The sequence below is a fragment of the Strix aluco genome, chromosome 7, assembly GCF_031877795.1.
Source record: "Strix aluco isolate bStrAlu1 chromosome 7, bStrAlu1.hap1, whole genome shotgun sequence".
Taxonomy (NCBI): domain Eukaryota; kingdom Metazoa; phylum Chordata; class Aves; order Strigiformes; family Strigidae; genus Strix; species Strix aluco.
Window position 1 is genome coordinate 28,533,439 of NC_133937.1, and position 16,931 is coordinate 28,550,369.

A 16,931-nucleotide genomic window follows, 5' to 3' on the forward strand; every position below is an offset into this window, starting at 1 on the left:
CCTGTTTAAGCTGTACAGTATTGAGATAGGGTTATGTGAATGTGACATTCTGGGTAAGTATTTAAAGGTGTTATTGAAATATTTAAAATGTTTTCAACTGTTTCAGCCAGTGTGGGTTGAGCAGTTATTTCTGTTAAGGTAACAGGAATAAGACTTTTTCCACTGTTGCCTTTTTTAGTATCCAGGAACAGTTATATTTATTTGGATTGCAGTAGCTAAAAAGATAGCCTCCATCCCAAGGGAGCTTTCAATCTCAGATGAAGACAAAGAGACAACAGGGCAATCCAGCAGACAGGAGAAGTGCAAGTTAGCAGGGCAGTATTTATGATAAATGTGATGGCCATGACTACAACACATCAGCTAATTAGGCAGTGGGGAGTAGTTCAGATTTTCTTCCAAAGTGCAAGCACTTGCATGTGTCAGCTCTGAAGTCCCCGCTACCATTTTACCCACCTTTGATGGGTCCCTTGGAGTTCCCCTCCTCTGGCTGTGGTCCCAGTTAAATTATCTGATGGTACATAATGCTGGCCCATGCATTAACCCATACTCAAAACCATGATTGACTCTGCTTAAGAGGCTAAAATGCTGATGAAGGGATTTTTACATATATTCCTTCTTGTTTTCTTGTTTATTAAACAAGAAATTATGTTTCCATGGCAGCAGTCAAAAATCCCCAAGCATTTTGTTACCCTTGTGTCCACTGTACCTGAAGAGGTTGGTCTGTCATCTTAGCCTCTGTGTTGAGTTAAAAGAACAACAGAAACTTTTAGCTTTTTATTAAAGACAGCTGCAACTCCTAGCTTGGAACTGAGAGGAGTAAAACCTCTCAGCTTGGTTGCAAGCTGCCTTATATCTTGCATTGCTCTTTCATTCAGTTTTGTTTGAATTACCAAAGGGCTTTATGCTGTTCCTCCTATGTCCTTCCTCTTCACTTTCCTGCAGCCTCTCTAGAGACCATCAGTATGTTTCAGTGTATCTCTAGCATTTGTTGTCTTTGCAAAGTTTCACAGCTCACGACTTCTCTGACCTAGGTTCATGAATTGCACATGGAGCTGGCTTCACATAGGGCTGCTCTGTAGGTGCTAAATGGTGAATGTGGTGTGAAATGCCATGTCTCCCCTTTGGGAACTAGGGTTTAGTTGTAGCAGCCTCTAAAATGGGTGAGTTGGAAGGCAAAGATTAGGAGATTGAATAAACCTGACTCAGATTTCCATATCATCCTCTGTGAAACAAGCTAAACTTGAAATAAGTCATGGCACAGTTAGAGCTTGCTTAACAGTGTTTCTGTCCCAGTGGCAATGCATTATTTACACTGTGGAGCTGAGAATGGCAATTTCTGGTTTGTGCCACAACCTCTTGCACAGTACTGCTCAGGTTCCACATGTTTTGCAATGGGGCATTGTAGTTTTTCTGGAATTTGTTGTATTGAAATGCAGTCTCCAGACAGCTGCCGTGACCAGCTGACATCTCCCTGCAGTATTGACAAATCTGATTATATTTATTGTTTTTCACTTTTATGCTAGTGATATGCATATTAGATACATGTTATATTCTGGGGGGCTGTATTCAGGCATAAAGTCAATGGAGCTGGTTTTCAAATTAGTAATGCTTCCCATTATTGCTCTCATTTGTCATTTTTTAACAACATTGCAAAGTGCAGAAATCCTGTACTGATGATGAGGAGAAGGGTTTCTTATATCTGCAATCAGTCATCAGGGCATGGAGGGAAGTAGCCAGCTGGGTGTGCAAGCATATCCCTGGCCTCTCTTGGATTTGAAAACCAGACTGCCCAAAAGTTTGGCATCACCACTGTTGTTGTTTGTTAGAGTGTATAAATAGCCTAGTTTGATGGTGGCTAGTTTTTTCAGGCTATGGGAGCCACCTCTCAATCTTCATGGCTGAGAGCTGCTAGGTGTAGACTATGTTTGCTGAAGAACTAAGCGAATGGGGAACTGCAGCAGATGACTGCAGTGTGAGATATAAGAGTTGTTCCTCAGGGGTCCCAGCACCCTGAGTTGCGATTAGTGTGAGCCTTAAGCAGCATCCCAGTTCTTAACCTCTGGTATTGCTGATTTGTCTTTTCCCCACAGTGGGTGATTCAGTTTACCCTGGTGCAGTGCAGCCTGGCTGTCAGTCACAGATGCCATCTTGACATGGGAGCCATACTTGAACTATTTGGGAGATGCATAGTAGCTGCATGTGGGCCATTCCTGAGCTAGCTGCTGCCAAATGATGATCATGGCCATTTAATAGAGAAGTTCTTTGACCCAAAGAGCTAGGTAGTCACTAGCTGTGAAAAATAGAAAATGGAGCATTCTAGAGCTAAATGAAAATTTCTTCTTTGCTCTCATGGCTAAATTCCTGCTTATTTTGGAGAAACAGGTCTTGTTCTCTTGCTCAGGCTGACATACCAGGTTTGGCAGAGGCTCCTGACATCTGTATTTGTCCAGCTGTACATGTGTTGCAGCAGGCATTGGAAAGTGGGTCCCAGTTAATAAACAAGAGCAAGAGAGAAAGTTTTACAGGTGAAGATAGCTGTTGAGTGTCAACAAGGAGACACAAGGATGGGTAAAGGGCATTGCATAGTTACACTGTAAGGATGTTAAATGTTCACAAAAGGCTATACATACAATGGCATTTCTGTACTCTTTTCATAACTATTAAAAGCAATAAAGGGGTGGCTTAGCTTCCTTGTGTTTGCTGGTTTAGGGGGATACCTGTGACAAAGTTAAAGTTGCAAGTTATCAGGTGGTGATAACCACTGACCACCTTATCCCACTATATAAGTGAAGCCATTTGAAGTAACTAATTATGTCCTGATTGAAAATGTTTTTCTGGTTTGAGGTGATTCATCATCCTTCCAGTTGTTGTTCTCCAAAGGCCTAAACAAATCTTTTATTGTGAACTTCAGGAAATGTACATAAGGGATTGTTTGGATTTGCTTGGGCTGTGTGTAGCTGAATGTGAAGATCTGTAGGAATTTAAAAAAAAAAAAAAGCACACCACAAAGCAACAAAACACCCCAAACAAAAAGGAAAGAAAATTCAGGGAGTGGAACGGAATGAACTATAGGTTTAGCCTTCCTCGAATGTCCCAGACAGTCCCAGGTGGTGTCCGGAGCATACATTCTTTGCAGTTCAAAATGGAAGCAAGTGCTGTCATTGCAACAAATGGATAACATGAGTTAAAACTGTTTTAAACACTTGTTTTTGTAACCAGTGAAAATTAATAGGCTTATCTTAAATTCAGGGCTATGTTTTAGAGTTAGGTAAACTCAGTAATGGTAACAAAAAGAAGACCTCATTCTTTAATTTTTTTATTTCATTCTTTAAGTATATGACTGACTTCTGGAGAGATGTTTCATTTCTCTCCATGTTGCTTACCTAGACCTATTATATCCCACAGGATTTATCCACAAGTGAATAGTAAGGGTCACAACTCTACTTTCTGATGGTTTTTGCTTTAACAAGCAACCACATTAATGTTACCTCAGGGATGGTGGGGACCAAGGGGAGCAATGCAAAGTCATGTGAAAAGTAGCCTAGCAAATGAGTCTAAAAGCCTTTGTATGTGTCTTGAGATGGTGTGTATATCAAAGTACCACCTTTGCTTATTAAGATGCCTGAGTCACGTTGTTTCACAGAGCTCATTTGTCTTTCATGAACCAGCCTTCTGGCTGGTCCATTTGTTGTGTCTCTTAATTGCTCCATCAATGACCTTTCTGTGGGGGTGGGGATATCATCAGACAGGGGACCTTTTGGATTTATTAATTTTTTGTTTGCCAAGAAAGCGCTGAGACTAATTGCCAAGACTTCCCAGAAGATATTAGTTTACAAATTTTAATGACACTTATGATTTATTAATGTGCTTCCCCCTGCATCTGCTCATCCCTATTCCTTGGTGGAATTCCTGCTGAATCGGAGAGAATTAATAAAAACAGAACTGCAGATTGTAATGGTGTTTTAGCTAGGCTGTTAATTAAAAAATTTTACCAATATTCAGAGTGCTTTATTCGTATCCATGATTCTCTGAAGACAGAAGTAAGCCTTGGCTTTGACTACGTTCTGCCCCAAGAATCTTGATTTGGTGAGGGTGTTACATGGTGGCGGCACAGAGGTTCATGTTTACATGTGCACGTAACTCACTGTTCAACATGTGCTACACATCCCGACTCTGTGCTTCATTCACAGATCTTTTGCAGCTTGAAAGTGGGGGCTGCTGTGGTGAAATTGTCAAACATGTGGTTGTGGAAGGACTGGACTGGTCACTAATGATGGATGCTGCAGATATGTTTGTGAGAGGAATGTGTTCATTAAGTAAGTGTAGAAAGGTCATGTGGTTGTACATCAGTTTTGATCTCATAGAAAACTGGGTTATTGGAATGTTCCTGTTAATAGGTAGGCCTGGGAATTTTTGGATACATCTTGTTTTTTGGCTGGGGACAGAGAGCCAAGATATCCACCTTTGTTCTTAGGACAAAGGTGGAATTCCAGATAAAATGTAGAGAGGGCAAATGAGCTGTATTTTGTTTTAATTTCCCATGTTTCATTTAAGAGCCCCAGCCATCTCCCTTTTCCTTTCTTCCTCATAACTGTTGAATTATTTATACTCTGCAAAAGAGCTCCAACAGGAGAGCCTGAGAATCTCTCCAGGGAGAGACTGATACTAATCTTATGTGTGGAAGATCCAAGTTCAAGCCCTTGCTCTGAATAAGCATAAAAGGAAGTGCTTTTTTTATTCCACAAGTAATTAAATTGTGTAACTCATTGCTACAGGATGTTGTGAGGCAGAAATAATAAAAGCATAAATGGATTTCAAAAGGGGGTTCAGTGAATTAATGGAGGATATTTCTGTGGTGGCTGTTAAACGTGATAGTGTGGCAGTAGCCTGTGGCTTACATTAATTATTTTATGATATGACATTCAAGGAACAGACAGGTTACAGCTTTTGGATCAGTGTTGCAGAAACATCATCCATTCTTTCTTATCTATTCTTCAGCAATGAGCTGAATGTTTTAGGTTTTTTTCATGGAATAGCTGGGGTTGCACTGGAGACATGACATGCCACAGCATTTTAGTGGTTTTGGGATTTGAAGATCTCTAAGTCAAGAGAGCTAGGGGAGAGACCATGGGCAGAATCATGCTGTCTTTTATCTCTTCCTTATAATATTCCAAGAATGTTCTGTGGCAGATTAGCAGGCAATACAAATTTTTGATCTGACCTACAGTGGCTCTCTTATTCAACCAAGGGATTTGAGTCTTTTGCACCACAGGTAGGTTCTCCATCCATTGCCCAACTGGTGGCTATCTTGGATGCTGTCACATTTTCTTAGTAAAGCTGTTTTATTGGACTAAAAGTATATTTTGTAGTTAAAAACAAAACCACCACAAAACCTTAAAGCATCTTTGATGTAACTTAATTTTTCAGCCAGTCCTTTCAGGCATACAACTGGGTTTCATCATCCTGACAATGGAAACTTAAACCTGGTCAGATCTCTAGCCTTTCTATTCCAGAAAACTAGATGATGGAATTGGGAAATTTAAGGAATTAAATACAAAAAGATGTTTCTGGTATTGACACAATCATGAGGATCTCAATGTGAATTAATAAAATCTGTTGTGGAAAAAAAAAAAAAAGGTGTTTTAGGGAGCTGTAAGAATATGCTTGTCCCTGCTTTTTGTAGCTTATAAACACTCTATTTAACATAGTATTTCTGTCCCTGTTAATGATCATCTTTGATTATGAGCTTCTCAAGAAGGGAGACATCCTATCTCATCAGAAAAGAATTTTGGGCTCAGGTCATGTTCCCAGTCGTGGGGCTTTGGTGGAGAAGGTTAGAGGAAGCTTTGCCAAAAGTGAATGTGGTTTTTTTTTTTAAGCATCACAGTCCCTGTGAGGTCGTCTTGTCAGGGATGGCAGGCAAAGCGTGTTTGTAGTGCTTTGCCTACTTGTTTAGAAAAGTAGCAAGGCAGCATTCAGGAGGGAGTTTGTAGCCAAGAACCTGCTGTTGCAGATCCTGTGGGTGTTGTGACTGTTGCTGCATCAGCAGAGCTGCATCTGTTAACAGGAATTGGCTATTCCATCTCTTCTTTATCATTTGGAGCAGCAATTCCATTGCTCTCATTAGAGAGCTGCTCCTTTTGTTGAGTTATCTCATCTTACATTCTAATTGGTTTCGGATGCCGACTGCAAAACTTCTCACAGGAAGCCACACTTAAAGATGAATTTGCTGTGGCCTTACTAATGTCTTTTTCTGATCACTCTTTACAGTGCAGAGGAGTTTTGTTGGCACAAATTAGTAGCGGATGCATTCGACATGGATATGTGCCAATATTAATGAAAACCACACGTTAAATTCACTTATAAATATGCAAATAGATAATAGCAAAATAGAACTTTCATAATAAATTACGTAAGAACTTTCATACTAGATCTGATCTAGTAGGACATGGAAAGCCTGAAAAGAGATGCCAAGAAAAGAATATGGTAAAAATCTTACAAAATTATGTGGCGTGGATAGGGTCTCTACTAAAGCGAGTGGGTGGAGCATCTCTTATACGAGGAAAGGCTGAGAGAGCTGGGACTCTTCAGCCTAGAGAAGAAAAGGCTTGGGGTGGGAGTGAATCTCATCAATGTATGCAAATACTGAAGGGTGGATGCAAAGAAAATGGTGCCAGGCTCTTCAGTGGTGCTCAGTGACAGGACAAGAGAAAACAAATGGGCATGAACTGAAACTCAGGAGGTTCCCTCTGAATATCAGGAAACCTTTTTTACTGTGTAGGTGACTGAGCACTGGCACAGGTTGTCCAGGAAGGTTGTGGAGTCTCCATTCTTGGACATACTCAAAAGCCATCTGGAGTAGTCCTGGGCAACTGGTTCTAGGTGGGCCTGCTTGAGCAGGGGATTGGACCAGATGAGCTCCAGAGGTCCTTTCCAACCTCAACATTCTCTGATTCTGTGAAAAATAAAGGAGCATTGGACAAAGGTTTGTAACAAGTAGAATTTGGTTCTTAGGACAATGTTGTAGTTAACCTGTGGATCTCCTTGTTGGAGCATGTTTTGGTAGGTAAAGTTGACGTGGGTTCAAGTGGAGTCTAGACTTGTTCCTAGAAGCAAAAAAAATCTGTCAAGGATTACATTACATGCAAAGACTTTTATCTGTGGCTCAGAAAGTCCCCTGGCCTCTGATTAGTTAGATAGAGACAAGCACTGCCACTTACTCTACAGGCCGTCAGGGCTGGATCAGGAGCCAGCACGTTCTTGCACAGAACAGTTTCTGTAATGGTGCCACCTCAGGGCTTTCTGCACGATGCGGCTCCCCTATCCACACTAAACCTAGGCTTTACATTAGCTTACATGATTTGTTTCTGTTTGAGTAAGCTTTTCTTTTCCTTTCTCTTCCCCTCTCCCTTCTCCCTTGACTTTTCTTTTCTTTCCAATTAGGTTTGGGACTAAGTCATATAAATCTTTGATGCTTTGTACAGTGGCTGGTAGAATTTAGTACTTTAACATGGGTTGTGTCTGTTTATATTGTTGTTTTATTATGTTGTGGTTTCTTTTCCCTCAAATGCACTGCCATTTTATAATGGCTATAAATAATCTGAAGCATGGAGAAACATTGTTAAAAAATGTGCAAGAAATCCTTCAATCTTCCTTTTAGTCTGGTCTGTCTCTTTCATTATCTCTGTGGTACATTCATTAGGCTTCTAATGAAGTTAATAAGTGCCCAGTATCAAGCAGTCACTTCTCCAAATAATATTTACAAAGGGCTACATTCCCCTAGCCTGAAAGGTAGCCTTTGATTTATTTACTTACTGTGTGTTCTTCATCTGTAAAATCTGTCAGCCCATTCTTTTACAGTATATGCCTGACCAAGTGAAAATGAAAGCTCCTGTAAAATACTAGATCATGGGAAGCTAGTGTATTTTTGCATGTAGGATTTCTGCCTTTGAATAAAAACTGTAAAAGGCTAGTGAGGCCATTCTGTAACCAGATTATCAGGGCTTGCTTCTGGGTCTTTGATGGCCAGTTACTTCAGACAATTGCCTTTGTAAATATTAGTAGTCACTCATATCCAGTTATCCCTGAAGCTTGCTGCCCAGATGCCTGAATCTAGCAACAGGCTATCTGCAGGAGCTGGGCATTCAGCATCCTGCAAGTCTGGTCAGGGATGCAAATTGGTGCTATATTGGAATAGTTGAGGGATATTACCCCATGATAAATCTAAGAATATTGTATGGCATCTGTAACAGGACAGTTACATTTTGTTTTATGGATCTTGTAGTTTAGCTCAGAGGATCTGTGATGAAGATGATAATAGGATACTGGTTACAGGAAAATGGCTGGGGTGTTAATACAACCATTACTGCCAAACCTTATTGCAAAGTCAGGTAGTACTTTTGCCCAGGGGTGAGAGGCCCACTATGAACTTTCCTGAGTGAGTTCTGGTGCATTTGAGATGCAACTGTCTCCAGCTATCTGTAACTACTGCCAGAAGCACAGGGCTTCACAGCAGAGTTAACTGGGCTGAATGGATGTATGCAGCTCAAGTGTTCCAGGGTCTTGGCATGGACTCACATACCTTGGGGTCTAAGTTCATACACTGTGCTGTGCAGTGGAGTGGGGCAGGCAAGGAATAATCTGGAACTAGTACCATCTGTGATCACCAGTTTGTAGAAGCCCTGGGAGGTTCAAAGGCCACCTGGGGAGAGGTACACAGAAAGGAAGAGCAACCAGTCACTGGGACATGGGTTCAAGTCTTGTGGGCATCTGAAGCTCACAAGAAGTAATCAGCCCCATGGAAAGAGAAATGCACTTACCGTCTGTCCTCTTTCATCATTTTCTCTGAAATGTTAGAAATTCTAATAGTGATTTGCTTTAAGAAGGAAGCCTGGTTCTTGATTATTGGCCCTGGAGGGGGAAGAGCAAGCAGCAGGTTCAGAGCAGAAGCTGGGAACAGCATGGGGAAGAGTAGTCCGCACATAGGGAATAGGTCCCAGGACCTGATGTGGGAACAGGAGAATCATACAACTTGCATCAGCACCAAGGGATGTATGAGTTCCCTGAGGACTTAGCAGACTGTGATCCACCTGTGGCTTTGAGTTACTTGCAGCTGTAAGCGTGACTGAGGAAAACCAGGGCAGTAAGATTATCTGTTAAAATGTAAGGTTTCAGATATAATGTTATATTGCCATGGACTAGTTAAGGATACAGAGTAAGCAGTGGACCATGGTACATCATTCAGTGTGCCTCTAGTAGAGTACAGATTAAATGTTCCATGGAAGATTAAAATCCCATTGGTTCTATTATCTGTAACCAATAAAGGTAAAAGAGACATCTATGAGGAATACAGAGTTAGCGCAGCACGTTTAGCTCTGTACCCACAAATGCTTGTTTTCTATCTTGGTCAAGGCACAGGAAACAAAGCAAGAGAAGCTTTGTGTTTGTTTTTGTTTGGTTTGGGATTGGTGGGTTTTTTTGGTGGTTTTTTTTTTGTTTTGTTTTGTTTTTTTTTTCCTGGAAGAGTATGTGGCAGGGGAGACTGTGGTGGACCATGTACCTCTCTGAGGACTTGGAAGGTGGTCTGCACCAATGTTACCTCAGCACAGGGGCTGAGGGGTGTTAGTCACACCACCTGAGAAGTTAATATCTTGTCCTGTGGTGTTTTAATAGTGATGAGCACATCTGGCTCATCCCACATCTTCTGTGGTGGGAGATATATAAGAAGCCCCTACTTCCTCTTTAAGTGCTCATTTTTTATAGTGACAGGGCATGTGGTTTGTCTGGGGAACAGAAGAGGGTGAGGTTAGGCTGTAGTCTAGCTTAGTTGTTTAGCTATATCTGATCCAATCAGGGTGCATGCACCTGGTGACTAGTTCATCATGAAATATCCTTTATTGCATAACATATCAGAAGAATCAGCGTTGTGACTGTGCAGACATGGGAATAGTGCTTTTCCTTGGTATGCAAGAGCAAACTTGTTCTTCTCGTGTATTCCAGAGTGTCACTGGACATGGCACTTCGCAAACATGCCCACCTGGCAAATCAGGCAATTGATTTGGTACTTGCACTGCTAGGAAGCTTTTGAGGCGTGCTTGGCAGTGCCATTGCAGAGTAGCTCAAGTCTCATGGAAAAGCGGGTTCTTGAATTCTTCAGGGCAGATGTTCCACCTTTGTATTGTTAAAGTCTCTGTATCACTTGCAGGAAGCAAAGGTAAAATCCTTTGTTCCTAGGGCTTCTTCCTTGTGCTACCTTTATCTTACTTCCGTGGTCACTGTGTTCCCTCTCGTTCTGTGTGACAAAACCCATTACAAATGCTGCAGTAGGCCATGTTGCAAACTCTTATCTTTAAAAATGACATTCATAAAGGTTAATAATTGGAATGAGCTCTGGCAGTTACTAATTAGCACCATTACACAATCAGCTCACATTCTGGCAGCATTAAGCATGCTTAATCAGTCAATTATCATTGATCTCGTAAAGTACTGCTCTAAAGTTAGCATAAGGTGCCTTTGTGAGTGAAGGGAGGGAATTTGACAGCACTACATGGTCAGGCTGCTGGGAATGTGTGGTTTGAGGGACCAGTGTTGTGTACCTGATTGTGATGGATGGATCTGAATTAGAAATCAAATAGTACAGACCTGCCTTCAAACAGAGGTGTAAATAGGTTCTACCACTGTATCTCTGTGCCATTCCAAACAATAAGGGTGTTCAGTGAAAGAGCTGGCTTTGGGGAAAAAGGGGTTTAATGGTTTCAATGAATCTCAGTTAACATGATGATTTACAAGCTTTCCAAAGGACAGCTGGAGTGTAAGGTATTTTTTCCTTGTTTTTATTTTTCTTCATGTGACTAATTGTTCTTGAGGTAAGGAAGTTGCAAACAAGGTGGGAGGCACAGGATTTCCCTTTAGAAGTGTTGCATAAAGGTATTAATCTCGTTAATCCAAATGTTATGACTGTTTTGTGCTCTCAGAAACTCACAGGTGTGGAGCCTTTGCTGTTTGTGCTGGCTTAGAGTGCAGAGGGAGCAGGCTTGACTACTGCACAGAATAGCTATGGTTTTCTAGCCAATGTTTTGCTCTTCCTGACTTGAGTGTGGGCAGAACATGCATCTCTTCTAAAACCATCTGTTGTTTGTGCCTGGTCAGGAAGGTGCAGAGATGTGTGGCCCACGCAATCAAGGATGGTGGCTACAGTCCAGTGCATGAAGGAGACTGTCCAGATCACTGTATGGAAAATGAATGTGTGGAGCAGAGGTGATCAGGGCTGACGCATTGGTCTCTGCTCTTTGTTGCTTGCTTCTATAATTCTGTCTTTTGACTGTTTAAGATATGGTCTGCAATGTGTGTAAATTCACAGGGAATTGCATACACCTGGATAGAATGGGAACATCGTCAATGATATGTTGTAATGCAAGGGGAGTTCAAGATACTGTGAGAGTAAAGAAACTTGTATAGGTGAAAGCACCAGGAAAAACATGAGTTGCGCTTGATTCCCCTTTGGAATTTGGCCCAGGGCCTCAATCTATTTAGGATAAGGAAAAATGTATTGTTGTGATTATCTTGAAGTGCATTTTTAACCTTCCTCTTGCTCTCCTGCTGCTTATCCTCTGGAACTTTTTGTTGTGGGCAAATGATCCAGAAAAAAAATCTGGTTAGACTCTTACAGGGTAGATGCTTCCCAAAAACCTTTTTGTTTCTGTGCAACAGAAATCTGAGAATACACTTCAGGGCTGACTGAAGTCAAAAGTACATTGATTTCTTTCTGTATGTCTGAACTTTTGCCTTTGCTCTTGGCAAAAATCTGCAAGGGATCTTGGGAGTAGGCACAAGAAAAAACATGTCAGAAGGTCAACTCTGGCTCCAGCTCCTGTAAAAAAATTAGCCCAATGCAAAGGAGTATGTTTAAAAACTACTTTTCCATACATCTGATTACAGTAGTAGAAAGTGAGTGCAAGCATGAAATATCCAGACCCCTAAGATTTCCTTCCTGCTATTAAATTATCCATAAAACTGTGCCCCCATATCAAGAAAAGGCTCGCAGGTTATTGTTATGTGTACATACTTTAAGGATGCTCAATGATTCATTGTTGTTGATGATACGAGGCACAGGGCTAAGGTTCACTTGAGCTGCAAAAGCTTCTCAGAAGGGTAAAGGAAGCTTGGTAGAAGAGGTGTGAAGAATTTGTACATGGTTAGTGATTGTACAATGATTATTTAACCTGGAGAGAGAAAATATTTAGAGGAACCTATTTAGACATAAGTCACTAATGTAGGATTCACATCTGGAGGGGGTTGGACTAGATGACCTTTAAAGGTCCATTCCAACCCCTTCCAACATGTCTTCGTGTATCAGGTTCTTGGCCTGAGAAACTCCCCTGAGCAAACCCTGGGGCAGCCCTGTGGAAATCTGTGCCTCAGGAGAAGCTGGTAAGAGCTGCTGCTTGGGCTGAGTGCCAAAGCAGAGCTCTGGCTTCTGGGCACAGATGCTGTGCTACAGAGCTCAGGCAGGGGTTTCCTCCCAAAGCCTCCAACAATGCATAACCTGTGTGGGGTCTTACGGGGTTGATGAATACTCTTGAAGAAATGTTCAAGACTTGGGACTTGGAATTGGTAGATGGCTCCAGTGTGCTGCTGTATGACAAATGATGCCTTCTCTGGTGGCAGGTGACATTACCTATGAAGTGTGACTTGGTATGACAACAAATACTAAGGTAACATCTGTAAGTGGAGCTAACTTTAGTAAAGAGGTGCCAGACCGTAGTAGCTCAGTTAAAAAAAGAAAAACAAACCTGTTGGATGCTTTGTTCTTATAGCATTCTTGTAAGCATATAAATATATGCAGAACAACCATCCCTGCCTTCCCCCCCGCCCCCAACATCTATTCTCAGTTACTGAATAACTTGCAGCAGTGCAGAGGCAGGTTTTAGGAAAAACCTCCTTAAAGCTGAGCATGGATTGCTTGGCAAGGTGGGAAGTCTCCATTTTAAAAGACTTCAAGTGCTAGACAGCCTTCTGAGGTAGATGTCTCGTTCTAGTTAGTCTTGTTTTGGGGAGTGAGGCAGAATGTTGAAGGTGCTTTCTTAATACTATTTCTGTGGTCCAGTGATAGGAGATTCTCCCACCGTATGCCTTGGGAAGAGCAGCACAACAGGCTTCATATTAGAAACTGAGTATGGAAGGTGCCAAGAGGCTGAATAACTTTTGAGTGCATTCAGCACATTTTGGCATCTTGTGACCAATCCTACTTTGTCTTGAAATGTTCCCATTAGAATATTATGTAAATGGGATAGTGAAGTCAGTGTGGAAATTGGACAATATGCAATAACAAGTGTGAACTTGAGACTGAGGGCATGCTCTCCGTAGTGCATTAGTTCCAATTTAGATCTCATCAACAAGCAAAATATTGCACTGCAGGTGTGCAGTTTGATAGGTTGCGTGGGTCTGATGGCTCAAGAGCATGAAAAATTGTGATCTCACCTCTTTGACCTCCTCTCCAACTAATTACACAATGGACACCATAGAGGGCAAAAATCAGCTAGCTGATGTTGGAGCAATGTTAGAAACATGCAAGTGCTATCAGAGCAACTGTGTTGAAGTCAACAGTTGTGCTGGCAGAATGGCTGGTGGAAGAGTAAAAAGATGTGTTTGGAATGGGAGTGATCTTGAGCAGCTCTGAATCTAGCATTTCTTTCTTGAAGAGGCATGAAGCTGTGGCAAAATTGGTATTTAAACCAAAATGCTGTTGTGTTTGTAAAGCTAGGCAATGGAATATTTTTAGACATAATATGAGGGTAAAGTGGTGAATGTAGGCAAGGAAACCTTGACAGTGACTTCTTTAGCTCATGGTGCGAGTATAGGAGGAATCATGTGAAAAAGAGAGCCTTCATATGACCTGGTTGACTGGAATAGACTGTTGCTTTTCTTTCCAGTAGTCACTTTGCTTCATGGAGTAAAAATATCAAGTGTAATTAATTACTTGCATGCAGAGTGGGATAGTAATGTGGTAAGGAGTCTTTTGACACTAGAGTTTTCCTCGGAGCAGATACTTTTTGAAAATATTGGGTTACATTCTTGGTGTAATCCTAAATAAAAAAAGTTTGTCTAGAAGCAGCTATGTGGATAAACAGTGAAGTAATAGCTGTGTCACTGGTGATTTATTGATGTGTAACTATTAAAAACAATTCCTAGGTTATAAAGACAGTAGGAGCATTATGCTCAGACACTGTGTGATGATGGAGAAGAAAATCACTTGTCACAGATACCAAGCAGAGATTAATTCTTCAGACTAATACCTGCTTGATCAAGAGCAAAACTCTTGGGAAAATATCGCATCTTGATTGAAAAATCAGCAGTGATGAAGAATTTACTTCTGCTGTTAGTACAGTCTGCCTGCAACAATTGCCCGTCCTGTTTAAAAAACAAAACAAACCACAAACAACAAATCAGCCAAAATAGAACAAAACATCCTTTTATCCATACTTGTCTAACCTTAGTTATCAAGTTTTGGCTCTTGTACTTTTGTGGACCAGGTGGAAAGGCCCTGTACTTCCCCAAGCAGGTACTCACACCCTGATTAAACACAAGAAGTTTTTTGTAAGGCAGCAGGTTTTTCCATTCTTTAATGATGCTTGTTTGGGTGATGCTTCTCTTCTCACATGGCATCAAATCCAATGTCCGCAGAATTCTTATGTTCCTGTTTATAACAGATATCATAGATATCATAGAATAGAATGGCTTGAGTTGGAAGTGGGCAGGGATACCTTCCACTAGACCAGGTTGCTCAAAGCCCCATCCAACCTGGCCTTGAACACTTCCAGGGAGGGGGCAGCCACAGCTTCTCTGGGCAACCTGTTCCAGTGCCTCACCACCCTCAAAGTAAAGAATTTATTTATTTTATATCTAAACTAAATCTATCTTCTTTCAGTATAAAACCATTACCCCTTGTCCTATCACTACATTCCCTTATAAAAAGTCCTTCCCCATCTTTCCTGTAGATCCCCTTTAAGTACTGGAAGGCCACTATAAGGTCTTCCCAGAGCCTTCTCTTTAGGCTGAAAACCCCCAACTTTCTCAGTCTGTCCTCATAAGGGAAGTGCTGCAGCCCCATGATCATCTTCGTGGCCTCCTCTGGACCCACTCAAGCAGGTCATGTCCTTCCTATGTCGGGGGCACCAGAGCTGAATGCAGTACTGCAGGTGAGGTCTCACAAATGCAGAATAGAATCCCCTCCCTCAACCTGCTGGCCACAGCTCTCTTAATGCAGCCCAGGATATGGTTGGTTTTCTGGGCTGTGAGTGCACATTGCTGGCTCACATTCACTTTTCCATCCACTAATACCCTTAAGTCCTTCTCTGCAGGGCTGTTTTCAATCCATCGCCCAGCCTGTATTTGTGCTTGGGATTGCCTTGATCCATGTGCAGGACCTTGCACTTGGCCTTATTGAACTTCATGAGGTTTGCACAGCCCACCTCTCAAGCCTGTCAAGGTCCCTCTGACTGGCACCCCTTCCCTCCAGCATGTTGACTGCACCACACAGCTTGGTGTCATCGGCTAATGTGCTGAGGATGCACTCAGTCCCACTGTCCATGTCGCCAACAAAGGTGTTAAACAGCACTGGTCCCAACACTAACCCCTGAGGAATGTCACTCATCGCTGCTTTCCACTTGGACATCGAGCAGTTGACCACAACTCTTTTGAGTGTGACCTTCTAGCCCGTTTCTTATCTGCCGAGTGGTCCATCCATCAAATCCATGTCTCTCCGATTTAGAGACAAGGATGTTGTGCAGGATGGTGTCAAATATTTTGCACAAGTCTAGGTAGATGACGTCAGTTACTCCTACCTTATGCACCAATTCTGTAACCCTGTTGTAGAATGCCACCAAATTCATCAGGCAGGATTTGCCCTTATTGGAGCAATGTTGACTGTCACCAATCACCTTCTTATTTTCCATGTGCCCTAACAGTGTTTCCAGGATGATCTGCCCCATGATCTTGCTGGGCACTGAGGTGAGACTGGCTGGCCTCTAGTTTCCTGGGTCGTCTTTATTTTCCTTTTTAAAAATCGGAGTTATGTTTCCCCTTTTCCAGTCAGTGAGAACCTCACTGGACTGCCACAACTTCTCAAATACGAAGGATAGTGGCTTAGCAACTTCGTCTGCCAGTTCCCTCAGGACCTGTGAATGCATCTCATCAGGTCCCATGGACTTGTGCACCTTCAGGTTCCTTAGATGGTCTCAGACCTGATCTTCTCCTACAGCGGGTGGTTCTTCATTCTCCTAGTCCCTGCCTTTTCCTTCTGTGACTTAGGCAGTGTGGCTGGAACACTTGCCTGTAAAGACTGAAGAAAAAAAGTCATTGAGTACCTCAGCTGTCTCCAAGGGTGGGTGACCAAGGTCTCCTGTTTCCTTCCATAGAGGGCCCACATTTTTCCTAGTCTTTCTTTTATCATCAACATACCCATAGAAGCTTTCCTTGTTACCCTTGATGTCCCTGGCCAAATTTAATTCTATCAGGGTTTTGGCCTTCCTAACCTGACCCCTGGCTGCTCGGACAGTTTCTCTGTATTCCTCCCAGGCTACCTGTCCTTGCTTTTACCCTCTGTAGGCTTCATTTTTGTGTTTGAGCTTTTCCAGGAGCTCCTTGTTCATCCACGCAGGCCTCCTGGCATTCTTACCTGACTTCCTCTTTGTCGGGATGCATTGCTCCTGAACTTTGAGAAGATGATCCTTGAATATTAACCAGCTTTCTTGGGCCCCTCTTCCCTCTGGGGTTTATCCCATGGTATTCTGCCAAGCAGATCCCTGAAGAGGCCAAAATCTGCTCTCCTGATGTGGGAAGGGAAGTCTTAAGAGGGTGCTCTTCGTAGAAGTGCAGTTCTGCATGTCCTCGGATTCATAGATTTAAAGCACAAAGAAGAACTAATGATGATA

General features: G+C 42.2%; 1 protein-coding gene across 1 annotated transcript in view; it reads left to right on the forward strand.

The window, feature by feature from the left end:
- Positions 1-16,931, forward strand: part of SORCS3 (sortilin related VPS10 domain containing receptor 3) — a 304,161-nt gene that overhangs the window by 100,826 nt on the left and 186,404 nt on the right. The window lies entirely within an intron of this gene.